The sequence below is a fragment of the Amblyraja radiata genome, chromosome 43 (genome assembly GCF_010909765.2).
Source record: "Amblyraja radiata isolate CabotCenter1 chromosome 43, sAmbRad1.1.pri, whole genome shotgun sequence".
Lineage (NCBI taxonomy): Eukaryota > Metazoa > Chordata > Chondrichthyes > Rajiformes > Rajidae > Amblyraja > Amblyraja radiata.
This window is the reverse complement of record NC_045998.1, coordinates 12631196-12650556: the sequence shown is the minus strand read 5'-3', so window position 1 is coordinate 12650556 and position 19361 is coordinate 12631196. Positions and strand designations below refer to the sequence as shown.

Sequence of the window (19361 nt, the reverse complement as noted above, 5' to 3'; positions counted from 1 at the left end):
GGAGAGAGAAGGGAGAGGGGAATGATGGCACGTTATATCCCGCCGCCGAACCCCCCATCGCACCATTGCACCCTTCTTCACGGCGGCCCAGTGATGTCTCGGGTCTGACAATTCGAGGGATCTAACAACACTAAGAGCAGCCCCAAGTCGCCGCATTCCTCGACTCGAATCTGAGCTTCAAAAATCAGGTGGTGGGCTTGATGTGTCCCGCTGGCCATATTTTGGAGACTCCTGCCTTACATGAACTAAACAAAAATGTACAGAAGTACAAATATTGATTACTTTATTAATTGTGATAAGTATAGATCTATTGTAAAAAAAATCTAATCACTTTCTAATGCACCGACAACGTCTATCTTCCCAATGACCGTTTTTTTCGCCGAGTGGCGTATCTTGCTCCGCTCCTTGATCTTTGGTCAGCGCCGCCGCCGCTGCTGAAGCAAGCTAAAGTGGAAGGAGAGTAAGGTAGCGTTCATTACGTGGGCTGAGGCTACGTAATTGACGCTGCTCTTCCTACGCTAGGGTCAAGACACGCCCCCTTGTGAGGCAGATGTGATCGCTGCCTCCCCTGGAGCTTTTTCAATGCAGTTTTATGTGAGACCAGCGAGCACAAATTTAATATCTTTATATGTGAAATACGTTACCTGGACTATGGAAGATAGGGACATGTAATGAAGGGGTTTACACACATTGCATTGGTGACATACATAGAGATAGTAACAGGCACACGCTTATTGCCCGCACTCCATGCAGATTCTGAGGGGTTGCGCAATCAGGGGGGAGGCTCAGCTCGCCGCTGCCTCATCTTTTCATGTATTTGCAGCAGAGCTGCGCAAATTTTGCGATTTTTTACTATAAAAACTGGTTCGATTCTTATAGAAATTACATTGATAACACAGACCAGTGGAAAATTCTTCATATTTATTTTATTTTAATATTATTTTTCTTTAGAAACATAGAAACATAGACGTTACTTTCCTTAACAGCTATTTTCATTGGTAGTCTGACAGGTGAGGCACTGCCTCCCCTGCCTCCCCTGACCGCACGTCCCTGTCTCTAAATGAAACTAAACTAAACGAAGTAACTTCAAAACATTCTCCCTTGTCTTTGGTCAATTATCTTAGCTCTCACGCACTGACACAATGCTGTCGGTACAACAGGCCTACAGAGGCATAACCTTTATAAGACGTTGGGCATGCTGCCTGTGGAGTATTGCGTGCAGTTCTGGTCATCCCTTTACAGGAAGGATGTGGAGGCTTTGGAGAGGGTGCAGAGGAGGTTTACCAGAATGATGCCTGGATTAGAGAGCATGCTACAGGGAGAGGTTTGACAGACTTAGGTTGTTTTCTCTGGAAAACGGAAACATAGAAACATCGAAAATAGGTGCAGGAGTATGCCATTCGGCCCTTCGAGCCTGCACCGCCATTCAATATGATCATGGCTGATCATCCAACTCAGTATCCTGTACCTGCATTCTCTCCATACCCCCTGATCCCATTAGCCACAAGGGCCACATCTAACTCCCGCTTAAATATAGCCAATGAACTGGCCTCAACTACCTTCTGTGGCTGATAATTCCACAGATTCACCACTCTCTGTGTAAAAAATATTTTTCTCATCTCGGTCTTAAAAGGCTTCCCCCTTATCCTTAAACTGTGACCCCTTGTTCTGGACGTCCCCAACATGGGGAATAATTTTCCTGTATATAGCGTGTCCAACCTCTTAAGAATTTTGTAAGTTTCTATAAGAATTTTGTAAGTTTCTTTAAGAATTTTGTAAGTTTCTATAAGAATTTTGAAAGTTTCTATAAGCATTTCGTAAGTATCTATAAGGAAGCTGAGGGGAGACTTGGTAGAAGTATATAAAATTCAAGAGACATAGATATTGTAGACTGTCCAGGTAGAAATATCAAGGACTTGAAGGCTAGCTTTCACGTGAGAGGGGCAAAGTTTAAAGGAGATGTGCGGGGACAAGTTTTATTTTACACAGAGGGTGGTGGGTGTCTGGAACGCGCTGCCAGGGTTGGCGGCGGAGGCAGATACGATGGTGGCGTTAAGCAGGCTTTTGGATCGGCACATGGATTTGCAGGGAGGGAGGGATGTGGATCACGTGCAGGCAGAGGAGATTAGTTCATCTTGCAGGGCCAGATTTAGATGAAGAGAGGCCCTAAGGTGTTCCACTTGTGAGCCCCCCCCCCCCCCCTCAATCCCCCACCCGCACGACTGGAGGAAGATGGTCCACCACATTGACACCGATTTGCAGCCGAGCGTGGCCAATGTGACATGGGACTGGAAAGCTGCGCTTTATTCATTTATTTATTTATTTATTTATTGCCACTGCTAGTGTCGAGTTAGTGGCTTAAAACACTATTATACTGAAATGGAGGGCAAGGAAAATGACTGAAGGGTTGTTTAGAGACTATAGTGCGTTGTGACAGCATATATAATATGTATAATTTTTTTTCTCTGTTGTCAGCCGGGCAAATCTGGTACTGTCATCTTGGCATCATGTTCGGAACGGACATTGTGGGCCGAAGGGCCTGTTCCTGCGCTGTACTGCTCGATGTTCTATGTGCTTAGGTTGAAGTGCTTACACTGTTCAGTCTGGGTTGAGATCCATTAGCGGTCAGCATCTGCTGTCGGTTCCGTGGTGTAATGGTGAGCACTCTGGACTCTGAATCCAGCGATCCGAGTTCAAATCTCGGCGGAACCTGTTTACTGTCAGGTGCTGTGCTGTCATTTGGACACATGCAGAGATCTCCGCTCGGCCCGCATTAACCAACCTGACCTCCCGATGGATCAGCGCTTCAACCCCCCCTCCCATTCCGTATCCGACCTCTCTGTCCCGGGTCTCCTCCATGGCCAGAGCGAGCACCACCGGAAATTGGAGGAACAGCACCTCATATTTCGCTTGGGTACTCTACATTCTGGTGGCATGAACATTGAATTCTCCCAATTGTGTTGGCCCTTGCTGTCTTCTCCCCTACCTATCTCTCCCTCAGCCCTCGGGCTCCTCCTCCTCCTTTTTCCTTTCTTTTCCCCGCCCCCCTCCCCCATCAGTCTGAAGTAGGGTTTCTCCAGCATTTTTGTGTACCAGAGATTCTGCCTCCTCCATTTTGACGGACCCTCGTTGGAGACCCTGTGGCTTTCTTTAATCAGTCTCTATCTTGCAATAAACATTATCCTGTATCTGTAAACTGTGGACCGCATGCTAGTAATCATGTATAATCTGTCTGCTGACCGGATAGTAGGCAATAGCTCTTCACTGTACCTCGGTACAAACGGCAATTAACTAAATTAATCCACACTAAACAGCACTAAATTAAACTAAACTAAACTAAACCAAACCAAATTACATTAAACCATCAAACTAAATTAAACTCCTCAACTAAATAGCACTAAACGAACCTAAAATAAACTAAACTAATCTAAACTACACTAATTGGTATTGGTGACACCACACCTGGAGTATTGTGTACAGTTTCGGTCTCCTAATCTGAGGAAAGACATTCTTGCTATAGAGGGAGTACAGAGAAGGTTCACCAGACTGATTTCTGGGATGGCAGGACTTTCATATGAAGAAAGACTGGATAGACTCGGCTTGTACTCGCTAGAATTTAGAAGATTGAGGGGGGATATTATAGAAACTTACAAAATTCTTAAGGGGTTGGACAGGCAAGATGCAGGAAGATTGTTCCCGATGTTGGGGAAGTCCAGAACAAGAGGTCACAGTTTAAGGATGAGGGGGTAATCTTTTAGATGAGAAAAACATTTTTCACACAAAGAGTGGTGAATCTCTGGAATTCTCTGCCACAGAAGGTAGTGGAGGCCAGTCCATTGGCTATATTTAAGAGGGAGATAGATGTGGCCCTTGTGGTTAAAGGGACCAGGGAGTATGGAGAGAAGGCAGGTACAGGATACTGAGTTGGATGATCAGCCATGATCATATGGAATGGCGGTGCAGGCTCGAAGGGCCGAATGGCCTACTCCTGCACATATTTTCTATGTGTCTATGTTTCTATGAGTCTTTGTGTGTCAGGTCGGGGGGTGGGGGTGGGGGTTGGGGGGGGGGGGGAAGAGATAGGTCGCTAAGGTTCGGAATAAATTTACCCAGGTAGTTGACCATTCCAAGGAACCTTTGTAGACTCGTAACGTCAGTAGGAATCGGCATCACGTTGATAGCAGCAGTTTTTGATGACCGGCGAAGCGCTGTATCTCGAAAAGCAAATTAAAAGTAAACACCATCCCGCACACTAGGGACAACTTACAACTTTCACCCAAGCCAATCAACCTATAAATCTTTGGAGTGTAGGACGAAACCGGAGTACCAGAGAAAATCCAAGCAGGTCATGGGGAGGGCCTACAAACTCGGCACAGATAGCGCCCATGGTCAGGATCGAACCCGGGATTCTGGTGCCGTGAGGCAGCAGCTCTACCGCGGCGCCACCTTGCCGCCCCACTTCGTGCTTTGAGATGGGCCTCCAATGGAGGATGCCACAGACAGGTCCGTGAGGAAGGAGGAAGGGGAGATAAAATGGCAGCCGAAAGCTCAGGACCACTGAGCACAAAGTGTCTGTTTTGTTTCCCATACAGTGTACAGGGATCGGCACTGGGAAGATACAGGCTTAGACACAAAAAGCTGCAGGAACTCAGCGGGACAGGCAGCATCGCTGGAAAGATGGAATGGGTGACGTTTCGCCTCGAGACCTTTCTTCAAACTGGTTCGGGATTAGAGAAATGAGTGATATTGACGATGGTGTAGAGAGATGAAGAACAATGGATGAAAGATATGCAAAATATAACGATGATAAAGGAAACTGGCCATTTCAGGTAGCCCCGGCATTCCCACTCTCTCAATCCCTCCCCACCCATGTCGCACCAGCTTCTCGTTCTCTCCTAGCAAACTGTCAACAATGGACACAGCCTGTTTCCTATATCATCGTTACTTTGTGCACATCTGTAATGTATTTGTTCTATATCTCACCGTCTATATCTCTCGTTTCCCTTCCCCCTGACTCAGTCTGAAGAAGGGTCTCGACCTGAAACGTCGCCCAATCCTTCTCTCCCCCAGATGCTGCCTGTTCTGCTGAGTTACTCCAGCAAGTGTGTCTCCCGTCCATCTGAATACAAGGATCTAACACAGTTTAGAACGCTTCCAAGCTGAAAACAGCCTTTACATTGAAGTCCTTTTGAACATTTATCAAAGTTTCCACTAGGAACTGAGGAACGTTCATATAGGCAAGGCTTGGAGAGTAAAAACGGCCCCACTCAGAAGCGCAGCAAAGCAGTGGGACCAAAAGCTGCCATTCCCTGACCGGGAATCGAACCCGGGCCGCGGCGGTGAGAGCGCCGAATCCTAACCACTAGACCACCAGGGAAGCTGCCAATGAGGCTTACGTTGTACTATGTGTAAGAAGGAACTACAGATGCTGCTTTACTAATGTAGGCACAGAGTAGAGCTGGTTGAAATCTCCAAACTCTCTGGAGTAAATGCCACCGGGAGAAAAGTCATCTCGAGCCAAGGACTAATGAACGAGCTCGGCCAAGAAGGGAATGATCCCCAGAGCGGTGGATTGGAGCGGGAACGTTGAACGAAGGGCGGGGAACGATCGGATGGCTGCTTGCGTCCGTCAAAAGGAGGAGGCACATTCCCTGCCTGCGTCTGCAAGGGCAGCACAGCACCTGACAGCAGACAGGTTCCGCCCAGATTCCAACACGGATCGCTGGATTCACAGTCCAGAGTGCTCACTGTAACACCACGGAACACACAGCGGATGCTGACTGCTTTTCGAGCCCCACCCTACTGCTCAGACAGGGTCCAGAGAAGGTTTACGAGGTCGATCCCACGAACGAGTTTTTGATGACACTGGGGCCTGTACTCGCTGGAGTTTAGAAACATAGAAACATAGAAAATAGATGCAGGAGTAGACCATTCGGCTCTTCGAGCCTGCACCGCCATTCAATATGATCATGGCTGATCATCCAACTCAGTATCCTGTACCTGCCTTCTCTCCATACCCCCTGATCCCTTTAGCCACAAGGGCCACATCTAACTCCCTCTTAAATATAGCCAATGAACTGGCCTCAACTGGTAAGAATGAAACTTACCATATAGTGAAAGGCCTGGATAGAGAGGATGTTTGGAGAGGATGTGGAGAGGATGTGGAGAGGATACCTGGAGTATTGTGCGCAGTTTTGGTCCCGTAATTTGAGGAAGGACATTCTTGCTATTGAGGGAGTGCAGCGTAACAATGTTAATTCCCGGGATGGCGGGACTGTCATATGCTGAGAGAATGGAGCAGCTGGGCTTGTACACTCTGTAGTTTAGAAGGATGAGAGTGAATCTCATTGAAACATATAAGATTGTTAAGGGCTTGGACACGCTAGAGGCAGGAAACATGTTCCCGATGTTGGGGGAGTCCAGAAACATGGGCCACGGTTTCAGAATAAGAAGTAAGCCATTTAGAACGGAGACGAGGAAACACTTTTTCTCACAGAGAGTGGTGAGTCTGTGGAATTCTCTGCCTCAGACGGCGGCGGAGGCAGGTTCTCTGGATGATTTCAATAGAGAGCTAGATAGGGCTCTTAAAGATAGCGGAGTCAGGGGATATGGGGAGAAGGCAGGAACGGGGTACTGATTATGGATGATCAGCCATGATCACATTGAATGGCGGTGCTGACTGGAAGGGCCGAATGGCCTACTCCTGCACCTATTGTCTACTGTCTATTGTTTCCACTAGTGCACGTTTTCTCTTCCTGTACGTGATCCATCTCCCTCCATTCCCTGCTTACTGCGCGTCTTCCCGATCTATTCCCCTCGTGATTTTGGACACCTCTATAAGATCACTAGTATTGCTGTTGGCGGCTTGGTGGCGCAGCGGTAGAGTTGCTGCCACAGCGCCAGATACCAGATTCCATCCTGACTACGGGTGCTGTCTGTACGGAGTTTGTACGTTCTCCCCGTCCCTGCTTGAAGCCAGCAGAATCCGATCAAGGATAGTCCGAGGGTCTCCAATGAGGTAGAAAGCAGTTCATCTCAACTCTCTGGTTGCGGTAGGACGATTCTGTTGCTTGATAACAGCCGGGAAGAAACTGTCTCTGAATCTGGAGGTGTGTGTTTTCACACTTCTGTACCTCTTGCCAGATGGGAGAGGGGAGAAGAGGGAGCGGCCGGGATATGACTCGTCCTTGATTATGCTGTTGGCCTTGCCGAGGCAGCGTGAGGTGTAGATGCATTTACTGGCAGGGAGGTTGGTTTCTGTGATGGTCTGGTCTGGTCTGCGTCCACAAACCTCTCACTTCAGATTCAGATTCAGATTTAGATTCAACTTTAATTGGCATTGTCAGTGTACAGTACAGAGACAACGAAATGCAGTTAGCATCTCCCTGGAAGAGCGACATAGAATATGATTTCAATAAATAAATCTATTTACATGCACACAATCATAGTGTTTTTCTGTTTTTCCTGTGGGAGGAGTGTCCGGGGATGGGGTGATTGGCAGTCACCGAGGTACATTGTTGAGTAGTGTGACAGCCGCAGGGAAGAAGCTGTTCCTGGACCTGCTGGTCCGGAAACGGAGAGACCTGTAGCGCCTCCCGGATGGTAGGAGGGTAAACAGTCCATGGTTGGAGTGAGAGCAGTCCTTGGCGAAGCTGAGCGCCCTTCGCAGACAACGCTTGCTTTGGACAGATTCAATGGAGGGGAGCGAGGAACCGGTGATGCGTTGGGCAATTTTCACCACCCTCTGCAGTGCTTTCCGGTCGGAGACAGAGCAGTTGCCATACCATACTGTGATACAGTTGGTAAGGATGCTCTCGATGTTGCAGCGATAGAAGTTCACCAGAATCTGAGGAGACAGATGGACCTTCTTTAGTCTCCTCGGGAAGAAGAGACGCTGGTGAGCCTTCTTGATCAGAGTTGAGGTATGGTGGGTCCAAGAGAGGTCATCGGAGATGTTGACCCCCAGGAACCTGAAGCTGGAAACACGTTCCACCTCCGTCCCGTTGATGTGGATGGGGGTGTGCGTGCCGCCCCTAGACTTCCTGAAGTCTACAATGAGCTCCTTGGTCTTCTTGGAGTTAAGGGCCAGGTTGTTGTCAGCGCGCCATGCTGCTAGGAGCTGGACCTCCTCCATATAGGCCGACTCATCGTTGTTGCTGATGAGGCCAATCACCGTTGTATCATCTGCATACTTGATGATGGTGTCAGTACCATGTACAGGTGTGCAGTCGTAGGTGAACAGGGAGTAGAGGAGGGGGCTCAGCGCACAGCCCTGTGGAACGCCGGTGTTCAAGGTGAGGGTTGAAGAGGTGTGCTTGTCTAACCTAACAGACTGGGGTCTGTTGGTTAGAAAGTCCAGTATCCAGTTGCAGAGGGAGGGGCCGATGCCCAGGTTACCGAGTTTGGTGATCAGTTTTGATGGTATAATGGTGTTGAATGCTGAGCTGTAATCGATGAACAGCATTCTTACATAAGTGTCTCTGTTGTCGAGGTGGGAGAGGGCGGAGTGAAGTGCCGTTGAGATGGCATCCTCCGTATTCCTGTTCTTGCGGTAGGCAAACTGATAAGGATCCAGTGTGGGGGGTAGGCAGCCTTTGAGGTGTGCCAGGACCAGCCTCTCGAAGCACTTGGTGATGATGAGGGTAAGTGCAACTGGGCGGAAGACGTTGATGCTTGCCGCAGTGGAGTGTGTTGGCACCGGCACGATGGAGGTGGTTTTAAGGCACTTGGGGATAAATGCTTGGGCAAGTGACAGGTTGAAGTTGTCAGTCCAGGCGTCTGTCAGCTGCGAGGGGTTGGTGATCAGCAGGGAGCACAGCCTTGATGGCAGTCTCTAGATTGTCCCGGTCGAAGCGGCCATAGAAATAGTTAAGCTCCTCAAGGAAGGAAGCATCGCTGGATGTGGGGGTGGTGTTGGTGGGTCTATAGTCCGTGATGGCCTGGATGCCTTGCCACATGCGTCGGGGTCGTAGTTGTTGTTGAAGTGCTCCTCAATCCTGAGCTTATGGCAGTGCTTGGCCTTCTTGATGCCCCTCTTCAGGTTAGCCCTGGATGAACTGTAGGCTCGAGCATCGCCTGACCTGAAAGCGGTGTCCCGTGCTTTCAGCAGTAGCCTGACCTCGCTGTTCATCCATGGCTTCTGATTCGGGAATATGGTCACCCGTTTGAGGGAGGTGACACTATTGATGGTGGAGTTTATAAAGTCCAGAACAGAGGATGTGTAGGAATCAATGTCCGTGTGGGAGTCAAGGGTGGCCTGGGCTGCAAACGCCTTCCAGTCAGTTTTTCCAAAACACTGCTGAAGTGTGGAGTCCGCTTCCTCTGACCATACTTTAACTGTCCTCACAGTGAGTTTAACCCGTCTGATGAGTGGGGAGTACTTAGGGAGCAGGAACAATGAGAGGTGATCCGACTGACCAAGGTGGGGGAGGGGGACGGCTTTGTAAGCTTCAGCCATGTTAGTGTAGACTTTGTCCAGTGTCTTGTCTACTCTCGTGGCGAAGGAGACATGTTGGTGGAATTTGGGGAGTACAGTCTTCAGATTGGAGTGATTGAAGTCACCCGCAACAATTAAGGCTGCCTCGGTGTTGTGAGTCTGTTGTTTGCTAATGGCAGTATGCAGCTCTTTCATTGCAAGCTTGGCATTAGCATCAGTAGGGATATAGGCTGCAGTCACAACAGTGGAGGTAAACTCTCTGGGCAGATAGAACGGTCTGCATCTAACCAAGAGGAACTCAAGGTTAGCTGAGCAGTGACTCTCGATGATGGTGGAGTCCGTGCACCATGCTTTATTTACATAACTGCTTCGTTCTGGCGTCTCCACCTGCTTTAAGTAGACCACCATCACCACAATGCCAAAGAACAGCAAGGTAGCGTCCCTTAATGGCGAATGCCCAGCGGCTCCGACACCCACCATCATGAAATGGTGGGCGGCACGGTGGAGCAGCGATAGAGTGATTCCTCACAGCGCCGGTACCTTGGGTTTGATCCTGACTACGGGTGCTATCTGTACGGAGTTTGCACGTTCTTCCTGTGACCTGTGTTGGTTTCCCCCGAGATCTATGGTGTCTTCTCACACTCTGGAGACGTACAGGTTTGTAGTTTAATTGGCTTCGGTAAAAATTGTAAATTGTCTCTAGTGTGTGTAGGATAGTGATAGTGCACGCTGGTCGGCGGGAACTCGGTGGGCTAAAGGGCCTGTTTCCGTGCTGTATCTCTGAAGGCTCTTAAATATGAAGAGACTTGCCTGAGGAAGAGACTTGCCTGAGGGGAGAGTGTGCAGGTTCCGTGGTGTAATGGTGAGCACTCTGGACTTTGAGTCCAGCGATCCGAGTTCAAATCTCGGTGGAACCTCAATATTTGCTGAATCAGCAGTGGGTGCCGTGAAGGCCATGCCGATTGCAAAGCTGAGCTCGGGGTTCCAGATGGAGATCATTACTTTTGGTGGTAATTAATAGGATGAGGGGTGATCTTATAGAGGTGTCCAAAATCATGAGGGGAATAGATCGGTTAGACGCACAGAGTTTCTAGCCCAGAGTAGGTGAATCGAGGATCAGAGGACATAGGTTTAAGATGAAGGGGGAAAGATGTTATAGGAATCTGAGGGGTAACCTTTTCACACAAAGGGTGGTGGGTGTATGGAACAAGCTGCCAGAGGAGTTAGCTGAGGCAGGGACTATCGCAACGTTTAAGAAACATTTAGACAGGTACATGGATAGGACAGGTTTGGAGGGATATGGAGCAAATGCGGGCAGGTGCGGCTAGTGTAGCTGGGACATGTTGGCTGGTGTGGGCAAGTTGGGCAGAAGGGCCTGGACGAGAGAGAGAGAGAGAGAGAGAGAGAGAGAGATTGAGAGAGGAGAGAGAGAGAGAGAGAGAGAGAGAGGAGAGAGTTGAGTGAGAAGGAGTAGAGAGATCTAGGGAGAGAGAAAGGATCCCTTTGACAGAGTAGAGAGAAGGGACCTCACTTTCTCTCTCTCCGTTTCTCTCCTCGCTTTCTCCCTTCCTCCTTGCTTTCTCTCTCTCTCTCCTTTTTCTCTCTCTCTCCTTCCTCTCTCTCATCCCTTGCTCTCTCCCTTTTTCTCCTCTCTCCCCTGTCTCTCTCGCCTCTTTCTCCTCCCCCTTTCTTTTCTCTCTCCTTCCTCTCCCTCCTTTCTCTCTCGCTCTCCCCTTCTCTCTCTCCTGTCTCTCTCCTCTCCTTCTTCTCTTCTCCTCTTCTTTCTCTCTCTCCTTCTCGCTCCTCCTCCTCTCTCTCCTTTTTCCCCTCTCTCCTCCTCCGTCTCTCTCCTTCTCCTCTCTCTCCTTCTTTCTCTTTCTCCTTTCTCTCTCCCTCCTGTCTCTCCTCTCCTCTCCCTTCTCTCTCTCTCCCTTTTTCTCTCTCTCTCCTGTCTCTCCTTCTCCTCTTCTTCTCTCTCTCCTTTCTCTCTTCTCTCCCGCTCTCTCTCTCCTTTGCCCCTCTGCTCCTTTCTCGCTCTCCCCCTCTCTCTCGTCTCTGGCTCGCGCGCGCGAGAGAGAGAAGGGAGGGATAGAAGGGAGATTCTAATGTTTCTATGTTTCTAAGAACTAGAGTGTACAAGTTCAAGATGCGGGGGGGGGTATAGTTAATCGGAATCCAAGAAGCAATTTCCAGACAGAGAGTAGAGGGCATATGGAACGAGCTGCCGAAGAAAGTGGTTGAAGCAGCTTCATTAGTCCTGTACATGGATAGGAGCGTTTGAGAAGGACACGTGTAAAACGCCGGCAAATGGGACGAGTGCGGAAGGACATGTTGCTGGGCATGGAGAAGATGGGCTTGTTTTCGTGTTTTGTGACTCCGGTGCTCCAACAAGAGAATAGTCTCTCCCACTATATTTCTCAAGATGCTGATTACACAATCTCTTCGTGCAGTCTTAATTGCCCGCCCTGGGGAACTGTCGCAGATATAAATATCAGCCCTTCAAGTTACCGTTGGTTCAGGCTGTACTTCAATTCGGCATCTGCAGACCAAGCCGTGTTTGCAATGATTAATACATTCATTGACGTGATCAACGCTTTGTACTATCCATTCCTAGCGGTTATCGGAATTGCACGTGAGTAATGATCAGTGTAAATATAGTCGTCAATGTTGCAAATGTAATAGTCGGTGTAAAAGTCATCGTGTTGTCCATTTCTCATTTCCCTGTCAACGGGAACTTGGATTGTGAAAAGGGACCGCGTGTCTTGATCAAATCTGATACCCTTCTTACAGTTTAGTTCAGTTTAGTTTAGAGGTACAGCATGGAACCAGGCCCTTCGACCCACCGAGTCCGCGCCGAACAGCCAATTATCCTACAAATCTGCGCGTTTCTGGAGTGTGGGAGTAAACCCACGCAGGTCACGGGGAAACAGTACAAACACCGTACACACAGCATCCGAATTGCACCGGGTGTCGCCCGCAATGGCCGCCTCGCCAGCAGTCTGTTTCGTACCTCACTTTTTTGTTGTTTTTTTGGTATGTGCTAAATGTATGTTTTACTGCTCTCTCGCTTGTTTTATGTGCGGGTGGGGGTTGGGGGGAATCTTGTTTATATCTCTTAGTTGCGTTGCGGCCATCGTGGACTGGCGCCCTCTGCTGGAGACCGACTTCGGGAGCTCCAACCGCGGGAGCCTGCGATCTTTAACGTCGTGGAGCTCGCGGTGCCTGGTTAGAGAACGATTTCGGGAGGAGCAAGCAGCAAGAGTTCGATCACCCCGACGCGGGAGCTTCGATCGCCCCGACGTGCGAGTTCCTTGTATTTATTTATTTTTGAAATATTTTTATTAAAAGTAATGTACAGTCGTATAAACCATGGTATATAACATCATACTTTTCGTGTACAACTTCTTGTTTTAAATTTAACAATATAAAAATAATAGGCCTAAGGAAAGAAGAAAAAATAAGAGATTAAGAAAAGTAGTGATGTGTAAGCCCCATAGCTAAATAGAGAGAAAGAGCCCATAGAGATGTAGAAAAAAAGAGAAGACCGGGAAGGAAGAGCAAAAAAAAAGAAATAGAAAAAATAGGAGGAAGAGAAGGAAAAAAAAAGAAAAGGAAAAACAGAACAGAAAAGAAAAGGGATATACCTCCTTCATATCTTTCCACGCCCCACACCTAGTTCTGAAACGGTTAATTACCAGAGATATGTTGCACCATATTATACTTGTAATAAATCGATGAAAGGAGGCCATATCTTTAAGAATTGCTCGGATTTTCCTGCTAGAACGAATATCATATCTTCGAGATGTCACATTTCAGACATGTTTGTGATCCACATTTTAAGCGTTGGGGTGGGTGCATTTTACCACAATTTGGGTATGTTTTTTTGTCGTTATCCAACCATAGTTAAGGAAACAATTTTGAAATGAAGTTAGCTCAGAGCAGCCTTCCATTGTTCCGACAATAATCAATTCTGTGTTAGGGTCCAATTGTATTTCAAATCGTTTTGAGAAGATTTCAAAGATTTCTTTCCAAAATGTATGAAGTTTTATACAAGATACGAAGGCGTGTGCTATAGTTGCTTCTTGAGATAGACATTCATCACAGATGGGGGGAAACATTTGGAAAACATTTATTCAGTTTGGTTTTCGAGTAAAATAGTCTATGTTAGATTTTAAATTGCTATGTACATATAGCAAATATTTATCTAGTAGAACTGACGTCAGAGTTTGATATTCTTGTGTATGTTTTTTCACGTAATCTTGAATTTGAAGGTGTCTAAAATATTGATTACTTCTCAAATTGTATTTAAATTGTAATTCTTGGAATGATAAAAGGTTTCCCATTTCATACATATCTCCAAACGTTTTCATACCTATTCTTTCCCAGTGAATAAATGTTTGTCGACAATAGATGGTTTAAATGATGGATTATTAGCTATAGGAGAGAGAAGCGGTAGGTTTCTTAATTTGAGAGTAAATTTTATTTGGCTCCAAATTGGTATTGTGCTATGTATAATCGGATTTCTCCTGTATATTGTATTATTCTGTTTTATTGGGGAGAAAAGGATCGCTCCTATGTTAAAAGGAGAACAATCCTCCCTCTCCGTTACTATCCATTCTGCCTGTTGTGTTGGGTTGTCCAACCAGTGAATTACATTTTTGATATTCACTGCCCAATAGTAGTACAAAAAATTAGGGAGTGTAAGTCGACCGAATTATTTGGGTTTGCAAAGATGTCGTCTTTGGATTCTATGGGATTTATAGTCCCATATACAATTTGTGATGTGTGAATCAAGTTTTTAAAAAAATTAGGTAGGTATATTGGTATTGATTGAAATAAGTACACAATTTGTGGGAGAAAAATCATTTTTATGGCATTTATTCTGCCTATTAAAGACATCGATTTGTCGTCTTTTTGGAATCATATGGTGCAACACAATTGTAAAAGCTAACTGTTTCAGGACTGGACGAGGGATGGTCAAGATTATAAACAATGATCTCCTTACTTCTTTTCTTTATGTCTTATTCTCTTTTTCCTATTTTCTTTTCCTCAACTTTCTTCACTCATTCGTCTTTTTTCTTTTTCTTCACACACTATATATCTCACGTCTTTCTATCCTTTACTATCTCATTTCTTTTTCTTATTCTTATCTTTCTTTATTATAACAAAAAAAATAAGAAGAAGCTGAGCTGAACATAAAATGTATTATGAAAATATATATTAGGCACTTTGGTGCCATATGATTGTACTTACTTCTAGTAAAATAAAATATTAAAAAATAAAAACAAAATAAAAAATAAAAAGTCATCCGAAGTGTTTTCCAAAATTGAGTTTGTAATTTGGTAAGTAAAGGCAAATAATTTGCATTAAATAAAGCGTTGTATTTTCTGGTAATTTGAATACCCAGATATTTAAATTTTTCTGTGGCAATTCTAAAGGGGAATTTTAAAAGGTGTGTCGGCTCTTGAGGTTTTATCGTCATTGTTTCGCTTTTGTTCCAGTTTATTCTATATCCTGAGAAGGAACCGAATTCCTCTATTAAATTTAATAAGTTTGGTATGCTAATTTGCGATTTTGTAATGTATAATAATACATCATCTGCGTATAGTGATATTTTATTATTAGAGTTTTTAGTATTATAACCGTGGATATTCGGATGCATTCTTATATTTTCTGCTTGGGGATCTATCGCAAGAGCGAATAGCAGGGGTGATAAAGCACAACCCTGTCTATTGCCCCTGGATAGTTGAAATTTCGGAGACAGTATGTTATTAGTTGATATTCTAGCAGTAGGCTTGTCATACAATAATTTTATCCATGAGATAAAATTCTCTCCCATTTGAAATTTTTGCAATAGAAGTTCAGTTTAAATTTGAGTATTGTTGTGTTATTGTGTTTATCTATAGTTGGGTCTTTCGCGTTGTCTAAATCCAATTGTCTAATTTGTTCTTCTAATTGCAATTGTTCCGTCTTATTCTTTTCATTTTGAAAAGCTTGATATGAAATTATCGATCCTCTAATAAATGCCTTACACGATTCCCATAGTAAAGAGGATGATATGCCTGGGTGTCAATAGTCTCAAAGAAAAAATCCATCTGGTGTTTTAGATATGTACAATCCTGCGGGTTGTTTAAAATTTGAGGGTTGAACCTCCAGAACGATTTTTTATTGGGCATTCCTTCTAGTTTTATAAAAAAAGTTAACGGGATTATCATCCGAGATGATACTATTATGGTATTTAGGATTAGCTGTAAATGGAATTAATTTCGTGTTCACTAGGAAGTAATCAATGCGTGAGTAGGTTTTATGTACCATTGAGTAGAAGGAATATTCCCTTCCAGCTGGGTTTGCAATCCTCCATACCTGTTATATTTGTGTTTTTTTATGTATGTTTGAAGGGATATGGAACAAACGCAGGCAGGTGGGACACCTTGGCCGGTGTGGGCAAGTTGGGCCGAAGGGCCTGTTTCTACACTGTATCACTCTATGATTCTATTACCCTGAAATGTTAATGCATAAGGGGTTATTTGCCCCTTATTTGCCCAGCGGGAGTGAGTTTGGTAACTGGTTGTCTTGTCTCACACAGTGAACGTGGTGACGGTGTTGATTCTCCAGCGGGGGAAGTGCGGTCTCTCCAGGTGCATCACTCTCTACATGATCGCCATGGCAACGTCGGACTTGATGGTGGTGATTATTCAGGTGATATTCAACCGCACTCTCCCCTACTACTTCCCCAACTCCTTGTTGCAGCTCACGCCAGCCTGCAGCTCCATCATTGTCCTGGTCTGCTGGGCGAGAGACTCTTCAGTCTGGCTGACCATAGCTTTCACCTTTGATCGTTTCATCGCCATTTGTCGCCCGAAGCTGAAAGCGGTGTATTGTGTTCCCAGAACAGCGGCTGCGGTGATCGCCACGGTGTGCGTGCTGTTCGTTGGAAAGAACATCCCCTGGTACTTTAGCTTTGAACCTGTGTATGTCGCCGACAATCTCCCGTGGCTGTGCCAGTCCACTCCTTCCTTTTACACGCTCCCTGCATGGCTTGCATTCGACTGGCTTCACCGAATCCTCTCCCCGATCCTTCCCTTTTTCTTCATTTTACTCTTCAACGCTCTGACCGTGTGGCACATCGTGCAGGCCAACAGAGTTCGCAAGCGGTTGTTCTCGAACGGGGGCGATGACCCCGTCGACCCAGAAGCAGAGAGCAGGAGAAGATCGATCATCTTGCTGTTCACCATCTCAGGCAGCTTCATCCTGTTGTGGTTGCCTTATGTGGCCAACTTTCTGTATTATCAATTGTCGGCGAATCACTATAATTCAGGGCCGAGTGACCCCGGATACATCCTCCGGCAGATGGCCTACATGTTCCAGCTCACCAGCACCTGTATTAACTCCTGTATTTACCTGGTCACGCAGGCTAAGTTCAGAGAGGAACTGAAGAAAATAGTCCGCGCTCCCATTCTGCACATTGTTGGCTTATTCAAATAAACAGAACTCAAGTCACAAATCCTTATAGAGCAGTATATAATGACGGAGGGAATAGATGGGCAAAATGCACAGCGTATTTTACCTCTGGTAGGGGCATGGAGTAACGTGCAACTGAAAAACATTAATAAGGTATATTTTTAACAGGGCATATTTTTCATACAGAGCCTAATGGGTAATTAGAACGTATGACAGAGTAAGAAGTAGAGGCAGATACAAGAACAATATTTTAGTCAAATGTGCTAGTACATGGAAGATGTATCAAGAGGGATGAGGGCCAAGCCGCTATGAAGAAAGACTGGATAGACTCGGCTTGCACTCGCTAGAATTTAAAAGATTGAGAAGGGATCTTATAGAAACTTACAAAATTCTTAAGGGGTTGGACAGGCTAGATGCAGGAAGATTGTTCCCGATGTTGGGGAAGTCCAGGACAAGGGTCACAGTTTAAGGATAAAGGGGAAATCTTTTAGGACCGAGATGAAAAAAACATTTTTCACACAGAGAGTGGCGAATCTCTGGAACTCTCTGCCACAGAAGGTAGTGGAGGCCAGTTCATTGGCTATATTTAAGAGGGAGTTAGATGTGGCCCTTGTGGCTAAAGGGATCGGGGGTATGGAGAGAGGGCAGGTACAGGATACTGAGTTGGATGATCAGCCACGATCATATTGTATGGCGGTGCAGGCTCGAAGGGCCGAATGGCCTACCCCTGCACCTATTTTCTATGTTTCTATGTTTCTATGTTTCACTTCCAGCCCAGCGGTATGAATGTTGATTTCTCAAACTTCAAGTATGAGGTAACCCTTGCGTTCTCACTCTCCCCATCCTTCCCTCGCCCTGGTCATCTTACGTGTCATGTTCGTTCTATCGAATTTTTGAACACGGTCAGTTTTTCGGAGCCCCGCGCGATGTCGGGACCAGCTCTGCACAACTCCATACGGCTCCGGCGATCGAATTGGGACCGGCCCCGCGAGCCGTGCGGCTCAAGCGACCAGTAAGGTCGCGCTTGCCGCATGCAGGCGCATACTCGTGGGACAGGCCCTACAAAGATGATTTTGTGTCTATCTTCGGTTTAAAGCAGCATCTGCAGTTCCTTCCTACACATTTCATCTGCAGTTCCGTGTTCCTGCACCAGAGAGATTCCTTGTGTGAAGGGCAGCAAAGCAGTGGGACCAAAAGCTGCCTTTCCCTGACCGGGAACCGAACCCGGGCCGCGGCGGTGAAAGCGCCAAATCCTAACCACTAGACCACCAGGGAAGCTGCCACTGAGACAGACATTGTACTACTTCCTCTTGCAATTACTCACACTCATTCTCACCACTTTCCACACCTACAACACACACTAGCTGAACAAATGTCTCCTCATCCCCAATTCAACTCTATGGGGCTCTGCGAATATTACAGCCGCAATATTCTGCCTACGTTTGCTCTCCCGACTCAAACAACAGTGTGTCAATGAGAAAGACAAAACACAGGCAGCATCTCTGGAGAACATGGATATGTGCACTTTGTTCTTCTTTCTTATAAAACCTTTTTATTCGTTTTTCCCAAAAAACAAAAACAAAACAAAAAAAGAATAATGATAAACATAACAATGATATTGATATATAGGGATCAGGATTACATTAATAACGGGTATAACCTAAATATGAGACCAGTATCAAAACACACGTTGAATATAGACCTCCCGGTCTCTATGTCAATATAGTTAAATGTTTAAAAGAAAACTTGTATGTGTAGAAAAAAACAAAAATATATTAAGGAAAAAAAGAAAAAGAAAGAGAAAAAAGGAAGAGACACCCCCCCCCCCCCCCCCCCACCCCCCTAAACTAGAAAAAAAAAAAGCAAAACAGAATCTGAGCTGAGAATTTCAACAAAGTCTGTTTGCCGTCAAGTCAGTTCCACCCTACAGAGGTAAAATATTTTTTTATAACGGTTGGAGAGGGAGCATTTTATGTTGTATGAAAATGATGAATACATTTTCCCCAAGTCTTATCAAATTTATCCAAGGGTTCAACAGTGTCACTCCTGATGTTTTCTAAATTTAAACATGATATCGTTTCAGAGTACCAGTGGAGTGTGGTCGGAGGGTTGGAGTCTTTCCATTTGGCGATTAATGTGGTAAAAGGAATCAGCCGATGGGCGGAACGGGATAAATGAATAGAATCTAACATTGGTAGCCCAAATATTGCAGTAATAGGATGAGGTTGTAAATCTATACCTAGATACATAGATACATAGTCAATAGGTGCAGGAGTAGGCCATTCAGCCCTTCGAGCCAGCACCGCCATTCAATGTGAACATGGCTGAATATGTCCAGGATTGCCGCCAAGTCCAGCAGACGGATCACACAGGGTGTTGGAGTAACACAGTAGGACAGGAACCATCTGTGGACAACATGAATAGGGGCACTCACTCTGTGTCTATATTTGTAAAGCAGCATCTG

General features: G+C 45.9%; 4 non-coding genes across 4 annotated transcripts; 2 read left to right on the top strand and 2 right to left on the bottom strand.

Annotated features, from left to right (window-relative positions):
- The first annotated feature begins 2640 nt into the window (after positions 1 to 2640).
- On the top strand, positions 2641 to 2712 carry trnaq-cug. Its single transcript has one exon. It is a non-coding gene; the product is annotated as a tRNA-Gln (tRNA).
- A 2593-nt stretch (positions 2713 to 5305) lies between these two features.
- Positions 5306 to 5377, bottom strand: trnae-cuc. Its single transcript has one exon. It is a non-coding gene; the product is annotated as a tRNA-Glu (tRNA).
- A 4904-nt stretch (positions 5378 to 10281) lies between these two features.
- trnaq-uug lies at positions 10282 to 10353 on the top strand. Its single transcript has one exon. It is a non-coding gene; the product is annotated as a tRNA-Gln (tRNA).
- A 7747-nt stretch (positions 10354 to 18100) lies between these two features.
- Positions 18101 to 18172, bottom strand: trnae-uuc. The gene has a single exon. It is a non-coding gene; the product is annotated as a tRNA-Glu (tRNA).
- Positions 18173 to 19361: the final 1189 nt, after the last annotated feature.